This window comes from Lithobates pipiens, unplaced genomic scaffold (genome assembly GCF_037356315.1).
Source record: "Lithobates pipiens isolate NorthernLeopardFrog02 unplaced genomic scaffold, aLitPip1_a1.2 Scaffold_18, whole genome shotgun sequence".
NCBI classification, from domain to species: domain Eukaryota; kingdom Metazoa; phylum Chordata; class Amphibia; order Anura; family Ranidae; genus Lithobates; species Lithobates pipiens.
In genome coordinates, this window is record NW_027507758.1 from 284,645,941 (window position 1) to 284,671,891 (window position 25,951).

The window sequence follows — 25,951 nt, forward strand, 5'->3', positions numbered from 1 at the left end:
TTCTGGACAATTCATTTCCCCATACACTGTGCAATGTGATTGAATAATGTCTAAATCTACTCATCTGTGTGAGCAATTTATTTCCCCATACACCATGCAATGTGTAAAGGGTTAATACCCAAAAAGAGAAAGCAGCTTGTGTCTGGTGGTGTAGCTGATTAGTAACTCCTATTCAGAATGTGTCAACAGAAAAAAAAAGCTGCAGTTCCTTGCGCTTTTTTTCTGCACTTAGGCCTGATTCACACCTATGCATTTTTAGTGCTTTTTGCAGATTTGCTCTACAGAACATGTTCCATAGGAAACCATATTAAACGGACTGTAGTGCAAATCTTCAAAATGCAAAAAGCACTAAAACTGCATAGGTGTGAATCCAGCCTCAGGGCCAGTTCACACCAGATGCAGTTCCATGCAGTTCCGTTTTTTATGTACCAATACAATCAGTTCCGTCAGTTTCTGGTGTGAACTAGCACTAAAAATGCATTCAGTGTTTTCCATGTATTCCAATGGCTCTAGTTCACACCATGCAGTGAGTTTCAGTGCAGTTTTTCTGCAGTTCTGGTGCAGAAAAAAAGCACATGGACTGCATCTGGTGTGAACTGGCCCTCAGAACTTTAGTTCTTAACCACTTAAGCCCCGGACCAATTTGCAGCCAAAGGACCCTTTTTGCGATTCGGCACTGCGTCGCTTAAACTGACAATTGCACGGCCGTGCGACGTGGCTCCCAAACAAAATTGGCGTCCTTTTTGCCCCACAAATAGAGCTTTCTTTTGGTGGTATTTGATCACCTCTGCGGTTTTTATTTCTTGCGCTATAAACAAAAATAGAGCGACAATTTTGAAAAAAATTCAATATTTTTTACTTTTTGCTATGATAAATATCCCCAAAAAATATATAAAAACATATTTTTTCCTCAGTTTAGGCTGATATGTATTCTTCTACATATTTTTGGTTAAAAAAAATCACAATTAGCGATTATTGATTGGTTTGCGCAAAAGTTATAGCGTTTACAAAATAGGGGATAGTTTTATAGCATTTTTATGATTTTTTTTACTAGTAATGGCAATGATCCACGTTTTTTATTGTGACTGCGACATTATGGCGGACACATCAGACATTTTTGGGACCATTGTCATTTATATAGCAATCAGTGCTATTTAAATGCACTGATTCCTGTGTAAATGACACTGGCAGTGAAGGAGTTAACCACTAGTGGACAGTGTAGGGGTTAAGTATGACGTGATGTGTTTTTTTTTTATTGTAGGGGGGCGTGGCCTGGCTTGTGATGTCACTGATCGTCCTTCCCTATAAAAGGTAACAGACGATCGGCGACAGCCACACAGGGAATCCCGGGGAGAGGTTTGTTTACACAGAACTCTCCTCGTTCTTCAGCTCTGTGACCCGATCGCGTGACACCGGTGGTGATCGGGTCCGCTGGTAGGGTTGCCACCTCATCCCTTTAAACCCGAACACATATAAATTACACAAGTTCTGAGGCTAATTTAATGCAGATAAGGCACCAAGTGAGTTTCATTACCACCTTAATCAGCCACAGAACCTGTGTACTTAATGTGTGTTCGGGTTTAAAGGGATGAGGTGGCAACCCTATCCGCTGGTCCCGTGGCCACGGCCACGGAGCACAGGACCGGGTCGGGAGCGCACCGTCACGGCTGAGCACTTAAAGAATCACGTACCGGTACGTGATTGTGCCCAGCCGTGCCATTCTGCCGACTTATATCGGCGTGAGGCGGTCCTTAAGTGGTTACAGAAACCAAAGGTAGTAATGTTGTAACCCCTTTTTTTGAAAAAGTGTGAAAAATATATTGCTCACAAAGAGGGGAGTATTTCGAGCATATTATCTGTGTGATCATGTGTGTGTCAATGGGTAGTTCCCCCCCCCCCCATATTAAAGTTAGCCATCATATGTCATATATTTATTCAAAACAAACTGTAGCTATTTCTCTTGATCTTTCTATTTCTAAGTCTACATATGCATATGATACATATATATTTTATAATAAATCTATATGAAAAAAACACACACACAGCATACATTTATGCAGATTTTTACCATAAATATGTTATATGTCTAGCCACTTAAGGACCAAGCCTATTTCTGTTTACAAGTTAAAATATGTAGTTTTTTGCTTGAAAATTAATTATAACCCTCAAACATTATATAGGTATATTTTTAGCATAGTACAATGGATATGATTGCAATATTTTATGTCACAATGTATTTGCAGAATGTTCTTACAAACGCATTTCTATTTTAAAAAAAATCACTTTTTTATTTAAAAAAATAAGAAAAGTACAGCGGTTAAGCGGTTAATTAACCCAAAAATAGCTAAGAATTTGGGGTGTACACAACAAAGTGCTAGAGTGCAATTTGCCTAATGGGGACACTAGTTAGATTGATCTGTGTGTCCCCAAGTCAAGGCATTGGTAGGGTTTTACCCTCACTTCCTGTTTGGCTGTGACAGGAAGTGAAGCCAATTTTAAGAAAAGGGACGCAAAGCCCAACCTAAAAAAGATAAAAAGGGGTTTTAACACTTGGTTTCCCCCAAATGCCCAAAATTACAATAGGATGGTATTGAGCTAGATTTTAGCTCAGTGCTCTAAATCAGTGCTTTTCAACCCTGTCCTCAAGTACCCCCAACAGGCCATGTTTGCAGGTTTTCCTTCATCTTGCACAGGTGCTTTAAAATCCGTCAATTGCTTGGTATTTTAGCCAAGATAAAATTCCCAAAACATGTCCTGTCGGGGGTACTTGAGAAATGAGGCTGAGGCTGAGATCCACTGCGCTAAAATGGAAAATGTAATACTTAGCTCTCTATAATTTCTTTCCTGGTGCCTATCCATGGCCGCATACGCACAATCCATGCATATGTTATCATGAAGGCACCAGGAAAGTAACTTAGACAAATCACACATTTTTGGGATTTGCCACGCCAATCAGCCTAGTTAAGCTGCAGCTGGGAAATGTGTTGCATGAAAAGTAACAAAAAACACAAAACATAAAAATTTGCTACAAATTTTATTGGTCAACAAAACAGGACTTGGAAAAGAGCAAGGAAAGCAAAAACACATGTACACAGAATATAGTTAACATGAGTTAAAAGGACTGCGCCCACAAATGAATATCTATTAAAATTGTAAACATTAGTCACAACATCCTGAGAAAGATTTAGTAAAATAATGCAGCACAGACAATTAAATCAAAGTGAACAACCTACAAATGACACACATTGACAACAAACATATTTCAGGGGAAAATATCACCCAAAAAAAATAACTTTCTTGAATACACATCTGTGTGCAAAGACATAAACAAAATACAAAGAGAAAATACATATTACAAACTCGCCTCTTTTCAGGGCAAGATAAAGAATGCTATCTGCAAGCTTTATATAACATATCTCAGCGCATACCTATCTATCCCATACCTATCTCAGTGCACTTTCAGTGTCACTTACAGCTCCATCTCCTCCACTCCCCTTCCTCTTTCTGTTGGGGTACCCCAAGGTTTTGTCCTTGGGCCTCTCCTATTCTCACTCTATACCTCTTCCCTGGGCCAGCTGATAACCTCCCATGGCTTCCAATACCACCTCTATGCCGACGATACCCAGATCTATCTCTCCACTCTTCAGCTCACCCCCTCGATCTCCTCACAGATCTCAAACTTACTGAATGACATATCAGCATGGATGTCACACCACTTCCTCAAACTCAATCTTTCTAAAACTGAGCTTGTTATATTTTTTCCTCAACGGTCCCCCCTCCCGTGACTTCACCATTAATATCAACAACACAACCATTGGTCCCTCCACTCATGCCAGGGTCCTGGGTGTAATCCTTGACTCTGACCTCTCCTTCAGCCCCCATATCCAATCACTGGCTAAATCCTGCGGCCTTAACCTCCGCAACATCTCCAGAATTCGACCCTTCCTGACTAATGACACCACAAAGCAACGTATTCACTCCTTGATTTTTTTCCCGCCTTGACTACTGCAACTCTCTCCTTAATGGCCTACCCTTACACAGGCTATCCCCCCTGCAGTCTATTATGAATGCTGCTGCTAGACTAATACACCTCACTAATCGTTCCGTGACTGCTGCCCCTCTCTGCCAATCCCTTCACTGGCTCCCACTAACCCACCGTGTAAAATTCAAACCATACCATACAAGGCCATTCACAACTACCATCTACATCATCAACTTCATCTGCAGATATTGCTCAAATTGTCCCCTCCGCTCCTCCCAGGACCTCCTGCTCTCTAGCTCCCTTGTTGCCTCCCATGCTCTCCTTCAAGACTTCTCCAAAGGCTCTCCCTTCCTCTGGAACTCCCTGCCACAGTATATCCAATCAGCCCCTAACCTGTCCACCTTTAGGAGATCCCTGAAAACGTATTTATTCAGGGAAGCCTATCCCACACCCACCTAACTGTCCCCGAGCCACCCCCATCAAATCATTCTCTGCAGCTATTACCTTTTGTACCACCACCCCCTCCCTTTAGAATGTAAGCTCTATGACCAGGGCCTCCTGTACCTTTTGTATTGAACTGTACTGTAATTGTGTTGTCGCCCCTATACATTGTAAAGCGCTGCGTAAACTGTGGGGCTATATAAATAGTTTATAATTATAATAATAATAACATGGATTTTTGTGCTAATGAGGCAATTGAAAAACACATGTACAGTCCATGAAACACACAAAATGCAAGTTCACCCAATTTAGAGACAGAACTTCAAAGTGGGCACACCTGTTAAGGATGTCTTTAAATTACTAACCCAAAAAGCACCCTCTCTGAGCATGCCCAGAAACATCCAAGTGCTGTTCACACACAAAAAAAAAACTGAAGTCCCTGCCCAGACCAACCCAAATGCATTTCAAACACCAAAAGGCACAGGAAAAAAACAAAGTCCCTGAGCATGCCCAGACCAACCCAAATGCAGCTAGCACAACCCCCCCCCCCCCCGTTCAAAATGAAACACATCATCCATCATGTCCTTAAGGTTAAGGAAAAAGAATGTTGAAAAAAGTACTGGACTGCATCAAAAACCTATCATAAACGCACCAGATTGCTTCAAAAACGCACATGCAGAAAAGCATCTGGACTGTGTTTTTATGGCGTGAACTAGCCCTAAAGCTAGTAAGTTGGGGGGGGGGGGTTACTCTGCCTGTAAAGTGGTGCATCTGTAGCATGTATCCAAAATGCTGCTTCAAAGATGTACGGCTTTAGAGAAAACATACAAATCGACATTGCAGCTGCAAGATTTTAACACAAAACCAAAAATAGCCTGCCCCCCCCAATACATACAAGGCCATTTGGGGCTGTAAAGGCTTCAAATGAGAACCCGCCATGTGAAAAATACCACCCCAAAATCTAAAAATATTGTGCCCTCCCACACACTAACAAACCCCCAAGCCAAACACACAGCAAGCCAGACCATAAAAGGGGGGTGTATGCTTGGGGGCAGGAGGGGCTCAGGCACCCCAAAAGTCCACCTTTTTCCCATATTTAGGGGCACAGGGGCCTCTTCCACACAACCCTAGGCTGGGGTTGTGGGGGACTGCAGACAGGGGGCTTTACAGAATATAAAAAGCCCCTTTAAACTAGTGGGTACAAGGTGCTTTGTGGTTGGTATCGGGCTGAGCCCAACACGACCAAAAAGGCAGCCAGCTATGTTGAGTGCATGTGGCCTTGAATGGCTTGGGAGGGAGTTGGGCGATCGATATTCTTGTGCCTTTCCTAGCTGGCTCTGTTGTTTGCTCTGAAAAAGGACGTGGTTTGGATTGGTGAAGGCAGATCACAGCCTTTGGAGATTGGAGTGTGGAGTTCCCCTTTAAAAGAAAAAGCAAAAGCTAGCCCCAAAGAATTATATCCATTAGAAGAGGGAGACAAGAGCACTGGAGTGTAGAGTTCTCCTTTAAAAGCAAAAACTAGCCCAAATAAAACATATGCATTCGACGGGGAAGACAAGAGCAGAATGGAGTGTAGAGTTCACCTTTAAAAACAAAAGCTAGCCCAAGGAAATCATATGCATTAGAGGGGAAAAATTAAATGCCCTTTTAGGAGGAACTAGAGGAGTGAGAGTCTTTTTACATAATATTTATTTATTTTTACATATTTTTAACATGTTGGCAACGTAACTAACGTATATGCTAACATGACCTGTGTGCAAATATCATTAAAAAAACACATAAAAGTGAACCAGCGTAAAAAAAAGAATGTCAAGTTTAGAGGTGCGCCCGTTCAACCCACGCAAATGCATTTACGTTGCTTGACATTTACTAAGATTTTGCCGGTGTGGTAAACTAATGCATTTGAACGTGCTTGTGCATAAATTGACCTCACGCAGTTCTAAACGTACTTGCAGGCACAGGAGGCTTGTTCAGAAAAAGTTACTTTCTCATTCTATTTTGGGGATATTTGTTACTTGGGCAGTTATTCACTTCCTCGCATCACCCCCATACTATTGGCACTTCCAGCTTCTTTTAATTTTGAGTTGAATAGCGCACTGATCGCCTCCTCCCGTGCACTGAGATTACTATAGTAAATGGGGAATAACGCTGTGTTACCAGCGCAAACGTTTTGTAAATACCAAAACGTACGTTGCGCCTCAACTCATGGCGCAAACAGTTCGTAAATCAGCCCCTCTGTGTTATATCTGCGGATCAGTTGAGCGGGGGGGGGGGGGGGTGTAGTGAGCAGGGGGAGAGAATGCCTGTTCACAATGGAATGCATCTGCGAATCAGATGCATTCCCATAGAAGATAATAGGTCTGAATTCACACCTGAGCCAGACCGCACTGCCTAGAAAACGCACACTTTTTTTGGCAATGCGGAGTGCGAATGCACCGCAGATATGTGAACCAGCCTCATTCAAATGAAGGTATTTTAAAATGTCATGCGAATTGGATGCAGTGTAATCTGTATCCAATTCGCATATGTGTGAACCCGGCCTCAGACGTTATCCAATCACATTGCAGTGTATGGGGAAATGAATTGTCAAGAATACATAGAAGATGTTTTCATGGAAGTTTCGGGTCCACCAGTGATTATAGACTATCACCATAAAATGCCCACAATTACATTTTGACAATTATGACATTTCACATCCAAGTCCAGGGAAGATCCGCACAGGTGTTTGATAGGAGGATCTCTAGAATGAATATTAGAGTTGTTTCAAAAAGAAATGAATGAATGGAATGAAAGTGGAAGGAATATTCTCCATGTGATAAGGAAAAGCTCATTAACATGATCAGCATTACAATGAAAAAGTGCCCGATGTATAAGCAGTTATGCACGCGGGAGAACGCAAATGCACTCAGGCGCATCAGACATATTTAACAAGCTAAAGCGTGTGCGCCCTCTCAGGCGAGGATAAAATGGTGAGCTTTGTCAATGCGCATGTGCAGTTCAGTAAGCTGAAAGGTGTAAAAAGACTTGATTAGTTGTAAGACAGATCTACATGTTCTGGACAGAATTTGTGCATTTAAACAAGATTATATAAATACATTTTAGCCTGGAAATAGAAGATGGGAAACTGTAGTAAAGTTACCCACAGTATTCAGACAAAAATGTAGATTACATTGGCTGCGCTTGCTAATGGTAGGCGCGATAGATTGCGCAAATGCGCAATAGCACTTCCTTTGTTAATATGGTTTGGTGCATGTGAGTGCACTATCATTTTTGATAAATGTCTTGCGTTCCGTTTTTTGTGCAATTGCTCCAACTTCTCCACTGCACCGCAGGCATAGGTCTTTAGTAAATCACCCCCATAGGGGGTGTTATCAGCGTTTGTTGGCAGGGGCGTTTTCTTGCAAAAAAAAACCCCTAGAACTTGTGGGTTTCAGCTGTAAAAAAAATGCTCCAACTCTGATAAAACCTTAAAAACACTGAAAAATATGGCTTTTCTGTGTTTAAGCCATAAGCTTTTGTGGGAGTATAGTATAAATAAAAAGCTGCAAAACCACACAAAAGCAGAAAAACGCTGCAAAAACTCATTCTACAACTACAGCTTTCTACAGCTAATGCTACTGACGTTTTTATGACATGAGGCCACAAAAGGAGTTGTTTTACCTAACAAAGGATTGTACTTCTGTCCGCCCAGTCCTGACATTCACACAGCTCAGCCAAACAACACAGCTCTGGCGGGTCAGAGACCTAATTTTTGTTCGGCTGCAGTCAGTACTTACTGGTCTTGTTCCTTCCCTGGCCTTAACTGGGCAGTGAAAGGAGAAGCAGTAGACTATTGAGCTAATTTCCCCCATCAATCTGTTGTCTCTTCCTATCGCTGCACTGTTTGCTACACAGTTCTACAATACAGAAGACTGCAAGGGGCTTATAAAAAAGTTAAATTTGGTAACTAAAGTTGCCATACAATTGGGAGAAATCAATATTGATGCCTTTGCATGATGTGAATATCTCTTTACCAAGTGGGGCTAAACAAATACAAATAACACATAAATTAAATTATCTTGGGATTGAAGTAACACGAAATGCAGAGGACTATATTGATTTGAATCTCAAGCCATTGTTACTCAGGTTCAGAGATTAATGCCAAAGATGGTGCAAATTACCACTAACTGTGATTGGTAGAGCCAACCCCCTAAAGATGATCTGGGCCCCACAGTTATTGTATATTTTCCATAACTGTCCCATCTGGATAACAGGGTTTTGGTTCAGAAAGATAGAATCTCTGTTCTGCAAGCTTGTTTGGAAAAGAAAAACAATCACGCATAAAACAAACAAGTTTAATGTTAGTCAAAGATGAGGGGGGACTTGCCATTCCACAACAAGGATTATTATTACCTCTATGTAAGGGAGATAGATTGATTTCCTTGCTGGAGACAAAAACCTTACAAATGGACAAAAAGTTTGTGTCAGGTAAACTGTTTAAGTTATGTCAGGAAATGAGAAATATTACTAATATCAGGGGCTATACCCCCTATATCCCAATTTGGAATAACATAAACTGTGACGAGCTGTAGAGGCTGGAAGGGTTTGAGCTATGGCAGAGGAAGGGATTGAGACTTATGGAGCAATAGTTTGAAAATAATAGCCTTAAATCATTTTCTCAATTGTCTGAGGAATTTGGGATTCCGAGGCATAGGTTCTTCTAATGCCGCGTACACACGGTCGGAGAATCCGTCGGAATGCGTCTTATTGGACTGTGTCATCAGATAATACGACTGTGTGTGGTATGCATCGGACTGATTCCGTCCGAATCTCTGTCGGACCCAATTTTCCAACATGTTGGAAATATTTCCCGACCAACTGGGCCGGTCGGACATACTCCAATCATGTGTAGCGAATTTTGATCGGACCAAGTGCCACGCATGCTCAGATCAAATTCCTACATCAAATCTATTGGCTACTAGCCTGAATCTAGTCCCATCGTAACGAAATTACGTCATCACGTTCTGAAAGATCAGTTTTTTCGACAACTTAGTCCAACCGTGTGTATGCAACAGTTTCGGACATAATCCGTCAGACTAAATCTGACGGACAAAATCCGACGGATTTGGTTGGCAGAATCTCCGACCGTGTGTACAGGGGCTTATACCTGCAACTCAGACATGCCTTATGCCCTGTACACACGGTCAGACATTCCGACGACAAAATCCGATTTTTTCTGATGGATTTTAGCCCAAACTTGTCTTGCATACACACGGTCGCACAAAGTTGTCGAAAAATCCTATTAAAAAAGAGGTGACGTATAACATGTACGATGTTTCTATAAAGAGGCCAGTAGCCAATAGCTTTTGTCTCGTAGTTTATTCTGAGCATGCGTGGCATTTTGTGCTTAGGAATTGTCTCCACAGGATTGGAATTTAAACAGATTTTGTTTTGAAAATTTTAGATCCAGATTTCAAACTTTGTGTGTCGGAAATTCCAACGGAAAAAGTCTGATGGAGCCCACACACGATCTAAATTTCCGTCACCACAGTCCGATCGCACATTTTCCATCGGAAAATCTGACCGTGTGTACAGGGCATTACAGATTCAGGCCCATACTTTTGAATTTAAATTCAGTAACTCTAAAATAATCTCACTGTTGAGGGAGAAGGATCAAAAGCTGGGTCTTATCTCAAGAAATCGAACACCAAGCCACGCCCCCTACAGTAAGAAACACAAATTAGATCACACTTAACCCCTACACTGCCCCCTAGTGTTAGCCCCTTCACTGCCAGTGACATTTTTACAGTAATCAATGCATTTTTAATCGCACTGATCGCTGTATTAATGCCAACAGTCCCAAAAATGTGTCAAAATTGTCCAAAGTGTTCCTCCATAATGTCGCAGTCACAATAAAAATGATCGCCGCCATTACTAGTAAAAAAAAAATTATTAATAAAAATGCCATAAAAATATCCCCTATTTTGTAGACGCTATAACTTTTGTGCAAACCAATCAATAAACGCTTATTGCGATTTATTTATTTTTTACCAAAAATATGTAGAAGAATACATATCGGCCTAAACTGAGGAAAAAAAAAGTTTTTATATATATATATATTTTTTGGGGATATTTATTATAGCAAAAAGTAAAAAAATATTGAATTTTTTTCAAAATTGTCACTCTATTTTTATTTATAGCGCAAAAAATAAAAACCACAGAGGTGATACCTCCAAAAGAAAGCTCTATTTGTGGGGAAAAAAGGATGTCAATTTTGTTTGGGAGCCACGTCACATGACCACACAATTTTCAGTTAGCGACGCAGTGCCGAATCGCAAAAAGGGGCCTGGTCCTTTAGCTGCAAAATGGTCCGGGGCTTAAGTGGTTAATGAGGTGCTTCAAATCAAACTGTCCGTAGATCCTGGAATTTGTATACTAAATATATTGGAGGAATCTAGTTTGTTACTACTAAAGTACTACTAAAATACTAAAGATACAATAACGAGAATTTTATTCTAGGCACGAAAGTTACCGGTAATTTCACAGGAATAGATCTCTGCTTATCCACCGAAAGTGGAAGAATGGAGATCGCAAATAAAAGAAACTTTATTAAAAGAAAAATTTACTCTTCTACATAGAAAATTGCTGAGGAAAGTTTGAGGCTATTTGGAAAAACTGGGTGGGGGTCCTAGGCCTTGAAATGTGAGTTGCCATAAAATGGAGGGGGATATTAGTTGATGGGACTCTCCTGAGTGGGGGAGGGAGGATGAGGAGGGGAGAAAGAGAGGGCTACCGGATCTGAGTGTTTTTATTTTTATTTTTTATTATTATTATTTGTAGGGCTATTTTATGTATTGTGTAGTTTTACTGTATCTGAACAAGATAAATGTGAAATGTGTCTTCTGTATTAATGTAAAAAAAAAAAAGTTGCCATACACTGGTGAGAATTCCAGCCAGGTCCAGATAAACCAGACACAATTCAAGCCACAGGTTGTCTGTCATCATCCTCTTGCCAGACATCCTTCGATTTAAAAATAGCCAGGCTTAAAAATATCAAACCATGGCTGCAGCCAATCACATGCATCCTGATCATAATTAAAAAAGCTTTTATGGAACTGGATCAACATAACTGCCTAACAAAATCTTCAGGAGAGACCAGTAATAAACGTCTACACATTTCTCAGCTCAAGTTTTCTTTATAGAGTTTAAATTACCAATGGAGAAATATGTAAGCTTCTAGGATAATGACATCTTGAAATTTGGTTAATTTCAGTCAGGTATTCCAATCATTTCAGGCGTAGGCTTGAGATTTACAAAGACTTCAAACAGTCCAAATCTATTCTGGTAGTTTACAAATGCAAAAAATGTATTACTTTTAGGGGAATGATCTAGCTCTGGTTCAACATGGCCACTAAATCTAGGAGCTCCAGGAACCAAAGCTCTTTACTGGAGACCTAAGCAAAAGATCTCTTTTGGCACTATGGGGAAGACTGATCAGAGTTCCACATTGTCCCGCTCATCCTAGGATACCAGGACATTAGCTCAGCCGCTCTCAAGCTGTTCAGAACCCAACAGGGCAACCAGCGTACAACCTCTCAAGCCTCACTCTTAACAGCTGCTCTAAAACAGGAACACCACTTCTATCTACAAGTGATCACACTGCAGGCAATCTGGAACAGTTCCCACACCTGATAATTGGTAGGTCTTGACATAGAGAACACCCTATCGCAGCCATTTCAGATCTCCTCTGACATTAGAGCTATGGCCACAATGCTGATGGTGTGCAAAAGACCAAGGCTGACCATAATATGGCACTACAGCAAGTACAGTGTTACTAGAGCACATGTAGCTCACAAGCTTGGATTTGCACAGACCTTTGAAGGACTTTGACAACAGAAGCCAGCAGACATAACTTTGGGGCATACTGGAGTCCATTGAACCAACACAGAAAAAAAAAAAGGAATTACAGCGCACACATACAAACATGGCATTTAACTCCTGCAAGGCTATCTAAAGCCACCAGAGCATATTTAGAAAATACGAGGTTTGGTCACACTATATGGTCATATAGTGCTAAGCCCACTTACTGCCACAAAGTACCCCAAATTAGTAGGTCCTACGCTATCCAAGAATGGAAGATCCTGCTTCTCTGAACCATGGGAGCATACACTCCTCTAAATGGGAGAATTAAAAGGACTCCTCCTATAGGCCTTGCAGGAGTTAAATGTCATTTTTTGTATGTGTATGCTCTTTTTTTCTGTCTCTTTGGTCTTATGGCTGCACCATCTTTTGTGCATTTTTTAGGGTGTGCCCCCCAAATCTTTGTCTAGTGTATGGATTCTGACCAAATCCCTTTGGGCTGGAGCAGCCCACCCCCTCATCATTGTCTCTTATTAGTGTCCACCTGTGTTATAGGAGGAGTCCTTTTAATTCTCCCATTTAGAGGAGTGTATGCTCCCATCCATTCCAACTCTATGGATAGCATAGGACCCATAAATCTTTGTCCATTGAACCAACACAATGCCAAGGAACGTGGTCTGCTGTTATCTCAGAGGCTGGGTTCACACTGAGCAATGGAGCGGCTCACAGCAGGGAGTCTCGTGCATCTCCATTCCAGGCCAGATTTCAGCCCAAAACGGACCAGAAAACGCACAGGACTCCTGTGCAATTCGCACTAGAGATGGGTGAATCATCTCCATAGAGAGACGGTCACAATCTCCTGATATGCAAATTGGATGCAGAGAAATCCACATCCAATTCTCACTGGTGTGAATCCAGCCTGAAAGAATAGATTTTACACAAGGCCAGGAACTAGGACAACATTATATACAATTATGTGGAGGTCAAGATATATCACAATCCTTCCAGCATTGCGCGCTGCAACAGGGGATTGCACCCCCTGCTACAGGTTCTTTATCCAGGGAGATACCATATAGTTGGTGGTTTTATCTTCTGCTTCTCAGTCACACACTCTGGCCATACAGCCCATCTGAACACTCCTGATGATCTTGAGGACTTTGAGACTTTGGGTATTACACGGGTACAGTTCCCCTACAATCTACCACTAGGTGACGTGGTAATCTGAAGCTACGCAGATGAGAATATAGTTATCTTTATAGACCTACTCATACTAGTGCTACAATCTGAATGTACATTCTTGTTGGCTTAACTGAGATGGGGCATCTCCCAGGGGTTCTGTGGAAAGTAGGCTCTGTGAAATGTGTAGCACAGCTGTGCATAATCACAGGGTATAGGCTTTTTTTCCAATGGGCTTCAGCTTGTATATGAGCAGTGTGTACAGAAAGCTTTTATGAAACTTTCTGGACGTTTTTTTAAAAGCTTTTGGCAAACTTCAATCAGCTTTTTGTAAGCCACTGCTCAAATATATGCGGTGAAGAAAACGCAGCAAATCCTGATTATTTCATGCACAGGACTGAAATTGCACTCAGTTCATGCGATCTGCCACCGGTGTCAATAATAAATTAATGACACCCCAAAACAGGCAGCAAAAAACGCAATAGGACTGCATGAATCAGACCACATGGGTGTGAATTCCTTTGCGAACAAATAAATAAATAATGAAAGAAAATGATGACTGAACCTTTTTTGTGCGGTGTGGTGAGAATTGAGCCCATACAAAATGAATGGGCTCAAATCGCACTGCAAAGAATCACATGTAATCTGTATAGTGTGAACCCAGACTAAGGGGTTGATTTACTAAAGGCAAATCCACTTTGCACTGCAAGTTCAGTTGCTGCAAATCTGAGGGGGAAGATTTGAAATGAGAGGAAGCTCTGCTGATTTTATCATCCAATCATGTAAAAGCAAAAATGTTTTTTTTTTTAAATATTTTCCTTGCATGCCCCCCTCAGATCTACAGTGACTGCATTTCCAAGTGCGCTTGTAGTGCAAAGTGGATTTGCCTTTAGTAAAATAAACCTTTAAGCCTTTAATGCTCCCTTCAGCAACTTTTGGAAATGTACACAGATCGTAATGGGAGTACTGATGGCCCCATTAAACAAGCTGCTAGCAGGCTTTCAGCAAGTAGTACTGAAACCTGCTAGCAGTTTGTTTAAAGTGGCAATCTGTTCAAAACTGGTTCCACCTCCATTAGGTATCTCGGAATCCAAATACCGACGCGTCCCAGCTCTTTGCCCAGAACTTTGCCCTCCTACTCCTTAGGGCCCAGGCAGATTTATCTACTTATACGTCCAAACGGCTCTCATGGCTAGGTAGAGTGCATGCCCTGAAAATGGATGTTCTTCCTCATTTCCTGTATTTGTTTCAAACCATTCCTATACACATACCTAATTCTTACTTTAAGAAATTACGCCAGCTGTTCTCCAAATTTATTTGTAATGCTGCCCGCCCCAGAATACGGTATGAAACATTATCTCATCCAGGGGTTCGGGGGGGGGGGGAGGGGCGGAGCCCCAGACGCCTCCCTATACCATAAATCACTAGTTCTCACTCGCATACTAGTTGGTTTCACCACTCTTCCGCCAAGCTTTGGATTCAGTTGGAAAGTTATATGAACCCAATAGAACTCTCCGCTCTCCCATGGACCTTGCCCACGGTCTGGGGGGGGGGGGGGTCTGACCCCCTCAATGACCTTACTCGTCACACAATCCAGATTTGGGATCATATGCTGACCAGAAGGGGCTTATCGAAATACATGGGGCCTATGACTCCCTTCTTTGGGACCCCGGCCTTTGCTCCAGCTATGTGTGTATCAAAATTCAGCCCATGGCAAAAAGAAGACCATAGGAGACTTGCCCAAGTCCTTCGGGCAGACCCTACTTTAAGGACCGATACCCCTACCGGTCTGACCTCCGAACATCCCATGCAGTGGCTTCAGAGACAACAGACTACCTCCTACATCCAGACTTTCCCATCCATTCCAGACATCCTTGCTGAACCGACAGGATTTGAGGAACTGATCTTGCAGGCAGAACCTCCAACCCATGTGGTATCTCAACTTTACTCCCTCTTGCTCAATATCTCCTCCCCTGACCTCCCTCCGTTTACGGTGGCCTGGGAGACAGAACTACAACACCCTATCTCTCCTATTGACTGGCAAAAATGTTTTATCCTGACTCACAAAATATCCCTCGCCACTAAGACCCAGGAAAAGGGATTCAAACTGGTAACGAGATACAGTACAGATGCCCAACGACTATAAACCATTTCAACCCGGAAGTACCAGATACCTGCTGGCGGTGTCTTAGCTCCCAGGGAACCATGCTCCACATATGGTGGGAATGCCCTCCTGTGCAAGGGTATTGGCGACAGATATTCAAACTTTACTGCAAGCTGATGGCGACCTCTATACACCCCTCACCTGAGGTGGCTCTCTTATCTATACTCCCTGGTACATTCAAATCCATCAAAAAATATATATTACGACACTTCCTGGCGGCGGCCAGAGTAGTGATTCCCCGTCATTGGAGATCGACAGTCATGCCTTCCCTGGGGGATTGGGCTATGGAAGTGGACCGCATAAGGGACCTGGAATGTTTGCTGGCAGAGGAATGTGGTAAAAACGAACAGTTTATTCTCACCTGGACCTCATGGTCCGTGTTCCGATACTCCTCTGAGTTTATCTCCTGGGCTGAACATGGCTTGGATGACGTCGCCCTGGGACCATGATAGAGTGATCCTTGTCCCCTACCTCTATGCCCCTCTTATATGCCCCTGCTCCTCTTTCCTTTCTCTATATTTCAATACACCCCTACGAATCCATCCAGCCAATGTACCATGGCTTCGACTTATCTATTGTTACTGACTCGATGTAAGAACCCTATGTAATATTTTTCATACAGATTTTTATATAATTTCGTCTGATGCTCTGCGCAAGGGGCAGCCTTGATCCCCTTGACTGAACTGAGGATGAAGGGTACTTTGGAATATATGCTTTGTTTAACTATTTTATATATATATATATTTTTTTTTTTTATATATATATATTTTTTTTCTTTATTGACCCTTCTATTGAATAAAATAAGATTGAATTAAAGTGACAATCAGTACACCCATCATGATAGGTGTTCAACATTTATAGACTGAATGATACTTTAAAAGCTCTAAACAAAGTTTGAAGAAACCTCTTCCAATACTTTGTAAAATCTTGCTGTTCACTCTGCAATTATACAAGTTGAAACCCATGTGAAACAGGCCATAGTGAATATGTATGTCACAGAATTCTAAAAGTAAATGTGTGAAATTCTTTAAAACTGCAGTTGGTTTTTAAACTTCTTTTATGATTAATTGTTGTAGGCTAGGAATAGTTGAAATCCAAAGTGAATATATGATTTCAAATTTTGACCAAAGATATACTTTAAATGTTTAGGGTCTGAGAAACAAAGTATGGCGTTTCTATCCATAGGTTTTGAAAATAAATAAATAAATAAATATTTGTGGAAATCTTACTAACGCTCCCTAACACAATGAGAAATAAAAATCTATATAAAAAACCGCGCTAATCAGCACCAGGAGAGGCTTAAGCCAAATCAAAATAAAAAGCTCTGTATGAATCTAAAGTACCTGCATGTAAAAACACTACATAGGCTGCTGCCCCCCGGACGAAAGGAAACCCCTTAGAAGGGTTCCTTTTAAAAGTGAAATTATAAGAATATTATCGGGTTAATTGGCGCTACCTAGAAAACAGGTCTCCATTACAAAAAGGGTCTTATGGAGAATCAATGAATGGGGAGCCAGGGTACGGTCTTTGCAAAAAGCACAGTATTCCCTCTCACCCTACTTATAATGACACTGTATACTGCCAACCCCAGAATCACATAAAGAGCTAAGGACACCAAGAAAAGCCCCAGCTCCGCCCAAAGAAAGATTTGAATCAAACACTAAATGTAATAAATCTGTAGGCCATCATAGAAAAAAGGGGTCCCAAAACATTAATTACTAATGACGGGAATTACCAATCAGACTCATTAAAATAATACTACAAAACAGTAGAAAATCAGGAACTAATAATGTTAGAACAGGCTAGGATCCTTCCCTAAAGAATATCTATTCAAACACACATTCTCAAGTATGTTAAAAATACAGGCCAAAAGATCATATGTGCCAAACTACATATGCAACCTGATGAAATTAAAAATCAAATCGCCTGAGATGCGACAAATTACATTCAGTGGCAGGCCTATTAGCAACAATGAAGAACCCTTTATCAGTATAAGTGAAAAAAGATAAAAGATATATATGTATATTTAAAGTACCGTGCGCTAATGAGCAAACTGGGGCCACATAAGTGTACCCACCAGTGTGTAGTGCCGAAAGGTGACAGGCCTATTAGCAAACAGTAATGAAAAACCCTTTAACAGTATAAAGTGAAAAAGATATATATATATATATTTAAAATGCCGTGCACTAATGAACAAACTGGGGCCACATAGGTGTACCCACCAGTGTGTAATGCCGAAAAGAATATATATATGTGTATATAACCTCAAACAGTATTAATATTAAATCTGTGTATAGTGAAAACCAAAAGGAAATTGAATATGTAAACAAATAACTGAAAATGTGAGCTTTTCACACCCCAGAACCCAAATGGTTAAAAAATATATGTGTGTGTATGTGTTAGTGCATACAGAAAATGAAAATGCAATAATGCAAAAATTTTTTTGGCGATAAAGGCTAAAAAACACATGTGCGAAGTGCAATATCACCTAAAAAGGAAATAGTGAAATAGATGAAAAAAATGAAAAAATAAAAATAAAAATAAAAATAAAAATAAAAATAAAAATAAAAAATAAAATCTAAGGATGAGTAACAAAAACTATATATAAAACATAAGCAAAATGGCAAATATATATATGTGAAAAATAAGTCCCAAAAAAAATGAAAGTTCAATGGTATTAGTCCAAGGGATCCTAGAAAAATCCTTATAGTGACTTTTGTGCTTCCTATTCAGTCTTCACTGTGACTTCTGTGCTCCCCCACCAGGAATCCTACTCACCAGAAGTAGATACCCCTACAGGGGTTAAGAGCCTTAAGAATCAATCTCCAGATATCCCGTTCTTGGTTTAGTGATAGATGCCCGAGCCTGTGTCAGCTTGGATTCCTCAAGTCCTCATGGGGAAAAAAATGGAAGCCTCCATAGTGTAATCCGTAAAAAAGGTTTATTGGCACAATAAAAAATATGTATATAAGAGGCAAAAACAGCAAAAAATCAAAAATAAACAACCAAAAAAATATAAAAAATATACAAAATACCCACAATTCTCATAAAGTGGGCTATTGTATAGAACCACAGTTGATCAGGGGATTAAAATGAGAAACTCCCCCAAAAAATTCCAGATTAACCCCAGAAACTACCATGGGCCATATGTAATAGCATTAAGAACACAAGCGGAAAATGGAAACACTTGTTCATATACCAGGGCAAACCTCCCTATAGAGGTGGTACCGCCGCTGAAGACGTCTATGACGAAACGCGTCCGACGGAACCACGCCGTTACGTCACTTCCGGGTTGCCGTTGTTGTTCTGGTACGCAGGTGGAACGCAAACCGCGTATCTATCACACGGCCCCCGAAGGAAGGATTTGTTTGCGCTTTTGAACACTACGGAAAGGGCCCTATCCTAGGGGGAACACAGCCGTGATCTACCACCTCTATAGGGAGGTTTGCCCTGGTATATGAACAAGTGTTTCCATTTTCCGCTTGTGTTCTTAATGCTATTACATATGGCCCATGGTAGTTTCTGGGGTTAATCTGGAATTTTTTGGGGGAGTTTCTCATTTTAATCCCCTGATCAACTGTGGTTCTATACAATAGCCCACTTTATGAGAATTGTGGGTATTTTGTATATTTTTTATATTTTTTTGGTTGTTTATTTTTGATTTTTTGCTGTTTTTGCCTCTTATATACATATTTTTTATTGTGCCAATAAACCTTTTTTACGGATTACACTATGGAGGCTTCCATTTTTTTCCCCATGAGGACTTGAGGAATCCAAGCTGACACAGGCTCGGGCATCTATCACTAAACCAAGAACGGGATATCTGGAGATTGATTCTTAAGGCTCTTAACCCCTGTAGGGGTATCTACTTCTGGTGAGTAGGATTCCTGGTGGGGGAGCACAGAAGTCACAGTGAAGACTGAATAGGAAGCACAAAAGTCACTATAAGGATTTTTCTAGGATCCCTTGGACTAATACCATTGAACTTTCATTTTTTTTGGGACTTATTTTTCACATATATATATTTGCCATTTTGCTTATGTTTTATATATAGTTTTTGTTACTCATCCTTAGATTTTATTTTTTATTTTTATTTTTATTTTTATTTTTATTTTTATTTTTATTTTTTCATTTTTTTCATCTATTTCACTATTTCCTTTTTAGGTGATATTGCACTTCGCACATGTGTTTTTTAGCCTTTATCGCCAAAAAAATTTTTGCATTATTGCATTTTCATTTTCTGTATGCACTAACACATACACACACATATATTTTTTAACCATTTGGGTTCTGGGGTGTGAAAAGCTCACATTTTCAGTTATTTGTTTACATATTCAATTTCCTTTTGGTTTTCACTATACACAGATTTAATATTAATACTGTTTGAGGTTATATACACATATATATATTCTTTTCGGCATTACACACTGGTGGGTACACCTATGTGGCCCCAGTTTGTTCATTAGTGCACGGCATTTTAAATATATATATATATATCTTTTTCACTTTATACTGTTAAAGGGTTTTTCATTACTGTTTGCTAATAGGCCTGTCACCTTTCGGCACTACACACTGGTGGGTACACTTATGTGGCCCCAGTTTGCTCATTAGCGCACGGTACTTTAAATATACATATATATCTTTTATCTTTTTTCACTTATACTGATAAAGGGTTCTTCATTGTTGCTAATAGGCCTGCCACTGAATGTAATTTGTCGCATCTCAGGCGATTTGATTTTTAATTTCATCAGGTTGCATATGTAGTTTGGCACATATGATCTTTTGGCCTGTATTTTTAACATACTTGAGAATGTGTGTTTGAATAGATATTCTTTAGGGAAGGATCCTAGCCTGTTCTAACATTATTAGTTCCTGATTTTCTACTGTTTTGTAGTATTATTTTAATGAGTCTGATTGGTAATTCCCGTCATTAGTAATTAATGTTTTGGGACCCCTTTTTTCTATGATGGCCTACAGATTTATTACATTTAGTGTTTGATTCAAATCTTTCTTTGGGCGGAGCTGGGGCTTTTCTTGGTGTCCTTAGCTCTTTATGTGATTCTGGGGTTGGCAGTATACAGTGTCATTATAAGTAGGGTGAGAGGGAATACTGTGCTTTTTGCAAAGACCGTACCCTGGCTCCCCATTCATTGATTCTCCATAAGACCCTTTTTGTAATGGAGACCTGTTTTCTAGGTAGCGCCAATTAACCCGATAATATTCTTATAATTTCGCTCCCTAACACAGCCACATCAAGAAAAATTCAAGGAACTGTTGGAATAAGCAGGGTTAAATTCAATAAAAAGCAGAATTCAAAAAGCTAACATAGTAAGTTCACTAGAGGCGATTTTCCAAATAGCAAAAATATTGTCAATGTATCTAACCAAGCCTGAACATAATTTCAACACATCAAAGTAAAAATGCATTTCCCTTGTAGATCTACAAGTTGGTAAAAGTGGAAGTTATAAAACTTTTCTTCTCTGTGCCCAAAATTGGTTTGTATAAAATAAACTAACGTCCATGCTGGTAAAGGCATAATTTAGGGATAATTCAAAGAAAATAATTTGTTCTGGATCCAATAGAATCTGTTGATAGGTGGCGAAGTCTTCTAACAAATAAACCACGTCTATAATTTGCATAGTCCAAAAGGTCTACTGCACCTCCTTTTCCCTTAGGTTTGAAAATTGTGCTTTTATCCTTCCAGGGGAGTCAAGGGAAGCACGTTTAGAAATACCCAAAGTGGTATATGGCTTCTTGTGGTTGGCAAGTGAAAAGTGTTTTGATTAATTATATACAAGTTTCCTGGTGGAACCCCACTCCACATCCAGTTAAAATATACACACACAAATTACGGTTTGTTGGACAGGAGGAGAGTCAACAGTTTAGGAGTTTTCATTCTCCCACTGTGAGTTGGCAGCAGGAGAGGTTAAAACCTGCAATTTACTTCTTGGATTTTGCTGGTTTCTTGAAAACCTCAGGATTGTCCCTTTTACTTTGTATTTCCTGCAACCCCTCCTGGACATCTCACAGTTAATGAAAATATCCCTAGCATAACTAATAAATGTAGCCAAAAAGGAGGACAATGCAGGGACGCTCTTTGCCCAACCAACCAGATCTGGCTCCTTTCCAAGAGGAAAAGATTAAAAGCGCAGGAAGCTCTTTGCCTAGCTATCCAGATCGGACCTCAGTCCTGGGATGGACCTTGCACAATGTAGGTTACCTCTCATTCAATCCCACACATTTGAGACCTTCAATCACTTGGTAGACAGCTATACTTTTAAAGTATTAATTGGTCCCATAGATGATTACGGCACTAACCATCTAAACGTGACACGACAGAATAGAATGCACTGAGGTTCACTTTTTATGAAAAATCCTTGGTTATTAAACCATCAGATAAGGGCGGTACTATTGTCATTATACACAGCAAATTGTCTACTAGATTCTGATCCTCTGTCTTCTGATCAACTTGATTTGCCTAAAATCCACAAGAATTAATGACTCTCCGGGTTGCCCTATTTTAGCCAGCACTAATACGTTGTTTCAGCACACCTTGCAGTTTTTCTTGATTAAATTCTTCAACCACTGTGGAGACGATTCAGGAAGGTTTCTGGGTCTGGAGGAAAAGGGCATGGTATGCCGTCTCCTACAGGATCTCAGCTTCTTCAGTTCTAATGAATCTCAGCCTTTACTTTGGAGCGTCAAATATTATATGAAGTGATAGTTCTTATTTAAACCCAAAACAGTTGATATGTATTCTAGTGGTTCTTCCTTTTTGCTCTCATTCCGGGCAAGCATATTTCAAATTTTACAAAAAACACTGGTGCGCCTCTCTAGAATTTTTCCAGGAGCCTCCTCTCTTGTCCTATGAACAATCCAGGAATTTTTTTTAACAGACTTGTGCATGCAGACTGTTGGACAGGTTAATTTGGTTGGCAAGCAGACTGTTTAATGAGTTGAGCTGAGAATTTCTTCTGGTTTTGCCTTCATGAATTTGCTCTTGTTTTTTCCCCCCCTTGCTGTGACTGACAGGTGATTTCCGTATCTCATGCACAAGTGTGAGAGAGGCATTCTGTATAGGAATGAGTTGAACACACCTCGACACCCCCCCCCCCCCCCTGTTCGGTTCGCACCAGAACTTGGGAAAAATTTGTGCGAACAAGCAAACACCATTAAAGTCTATGGGACACGAACATGAAAAATCAAAAGTGCTAATTTTAAAGGCTCATATGCAAGTTATTCCCATAAAACGTGTTTGGGGTCCTGCCTCAGGGGACATGTATCAATACAAAAAAAGTTTCAAAAACTGCAGTTCTCAGGAGCAGTGATTTTAACAATGCTTAAAGTGAAACAATAAAAATTAAATTTTCCTTTAAATATCATGTCTGGTGGGGTGTCCTCAGTCTGCCTGTAAAGTAGTGCATCTTTCCCGTGTTTAGAACAGTACCGCAGCAAAATTACATTTCTAAAAAGCAAAAAATGCCATGTAAAACTGCTCGCAGCTGTACTGTATTGTCGGGGTCCAGGCATGGCATGGGTCCCTACTCCCCCCCAGGTCCATCACCAGGCCCTTTGGGTCTGGTATGAATATTAAGGGCAACCCCGTACCAAAAATAAATAAATAAAATGGCATGGGTATCCCCCCAATCAATACCAGACCCTTATCCGAGCATGCAACTTGGCAGGCTGCAGGAAAAGGGGGGGGCAAGAGAGAGCACCCCCCTCCCCATGTTGATGGGGACAAGGGCCTCATCCCCACAACCCTTGCCCTCCCATCGAAGGCAGAGTTTTTTTTTTTTTTTTTCTCGGGTCGTCGGCACTGTGATTGAAGACGGATTTACATTTTGGGACTTTATTTTTTTTTATATAAAGGTAATTTCAAACTGTCATATTTCCTTTTTGTTTGGTGAATGTGACGGCCTTTGGCCAATCATGGCTCTCACAGCAGAGCGCGCTGTGAATGGCCATAGAATGCAGGTCAGGAGCATGCTTTGGCAAATCAGCAACCGTCAATGCACTGCGATCTCCCAGTACATTGACGGTCTCCCTGTTCATTATGGGGCATTCCACAAGCACTCTAATTTCCTGCGAACGCCCATAATGTTCTAAATTTGTTGAACACCCAATGTTCGAATCAAACTTATGTTTGACTCGAACATCGGGCTCATCCCTAATTCTGTGTACTTCACATCCCCCCCATCCTTTCTTCTCTAGACCTCTGCATGATTGGGCATGTTGAAGTCATGTGGTGCCTTTCCTGGGTTTTGACTGTATGTTAGTAGCTGACAGTGTTCCAGGCATCAAGGGACATATGCAGCATTGGACCGATGCTGCATCCACCTAGTATGATACTTAAAAAAAAGCACGTGGTATTTGTCTATTGTTGTGACTTAAACCAGGATCCAGTCATGTGTTACGGCAAATTACGGCAGAAAACGAGTAAATGCCAAGAGGTTCACTTACTTTTACACACACACACACACACACACACACACCTTTATAATTTATAAAGACATTTCTAACACACTAAATGACAGCATGCTATTGTAAATGCACACTCAATTAATTTTCCTCCCAGGCTTAAAAATAAAGCATAAAATGCAATTTAATGCAGCCAAACTGATGGACAATCTCTGAGGGGTGCTACGGGGGTACTGTGCTTTGTAACTTTGCTATAGTAGTTCTAGCTGGCATGTTGCTAGGAAAAGCTAAATTCCATCTTAAAATAGGTGACAAATTCCTCTTTGTGTAAAATAGTTTGAATCCTTATACCACAATACCACAGAGTGCAAAAACGTGAACACTCCCACAGGGCACATGAAGAGATAACAGATTTTCAAGAAAATAGTATCCATTCACTAAGCAATTTGTAATTAAAGCAGGTTTATGTAAAAATGGCACCATGAATACTACGGAACTTGTCTAGAAGCGAGTGCAGCATTTTGTACACACCGAGTGTACAAGTATGCAGGAAGATTTGTCTTCAACGATTTATCTGCCATCTCAGGTGCATGTTCTTGCATACTATTCAAATTACTAAACATCTTTCTGCTTTGTTTTACTTGCATGTTTTCCATACAGATCTTTCCAAAAACCACATTGCCAATCAAGCTATAACAATAACATTACACTAAATTATATTGGTAGTTCATGTGGTTTCCCTCTATCTTTTTCAGACCACATAAGTACAGTGCTGGGACTCTACGAAGCAGAAGATCAGCTATTCAGGGCAGGCTGACCATCTCAATGGCAGTGTACCAACCAATTTTCAAACTTGGAATATTTGGACCAATTCTGACTAAAAGACCTCGTGCACATAGGGCATTTTTACAGCTGCTTTAACAGAGTCAGCCTTTTTATTTTTTTGCAGCTTAAAAAAGCTTTTCCACATTATTCTATGGCCTCATGCACACACAAGGCTTTTAGGAGCTGTGAGTGGCATATAAGTTTAAGCTGCAATTTTTTTTTTTTAAAAACAACCGGCGTTACAGCTGTAAAAAACGCCTGACACTGCTAAATGTGGCTTACCGCTGGATACAGGGGCCTTAAGCCTTGTAAAGTTCCCTCCTGACATGTTAAAATCAATAGTTCCCTATGAGTTTTCATTGATTTGAATAGTTGTCACACCAGCAGTTGGATCATCATGATCCGACTTGTGGTGCAACTTCTTTTCAAATCAATGGGTTCTCATAGGAGACTACAGGCATACCTCACTTTTATTCTGCATAGAAACCAATGAGCTTCCAGGTTTTATTAACAAAGCTTAATCGAACAAGCTGGGGTTAGAAGCTCATTGGATTCTATGAAGAAGGGAGCCTGATTTTGCACTTTCCAGCTCTAGTAAATAAACCCATTGTGTATTTAAAAGTGGGGTATGCCTGTATTGATTTTGAATAGAGGCAGAGAAATGTGGCTAAAACGCGCATTGATGCCAATGCAAAAAACTATTGAAAGCATGTTTTTACAGACGCTTTTTCCTGGCATTGGTAGTGGCTTTGCCACTTGTTTTTTTCTAATGGCCGCTGTTCATGAGGTCTAAACAAGAAAAAAACACTAATGAAAGTAAGCACCTACTTATAAAATGTGCTCTATATTTTAACCGATATAATGTGAATGAAACCCACATTATGGACTGAATTAGAACTCAACATGAAGTTAAACTGGAACTTTAATTAAAAAACAATGCGAACAGGCAGTCCACATGTAGATGAGGCATAGGGGAGATTTGCTAAAACTGGTACAAAGAATCTGGTGCAGCTGTGCATAGTAAACAATCAGTTTCTAGGTCCATTCACATCGAGCTAATAATATACAAAGGAGTGCAGCACATATCAGGGCTCAATAAAACA

At 40.4% G+C, this 25,951-nt stretch overlaps 1 protein-coding gene across 3 annotated transcripts in view; it reads right to left on the reverse strand.

Annotated features, from left to right (window-relative positions):
- Positions 1-25,951, reverse strand: part of DSE (dermatan sulfate epimerase) — a 77,658-nt gene that overhangs the window by 38,967 nt on the left and 12,740 nt on the right. The window lies entirely within an intron of this gene.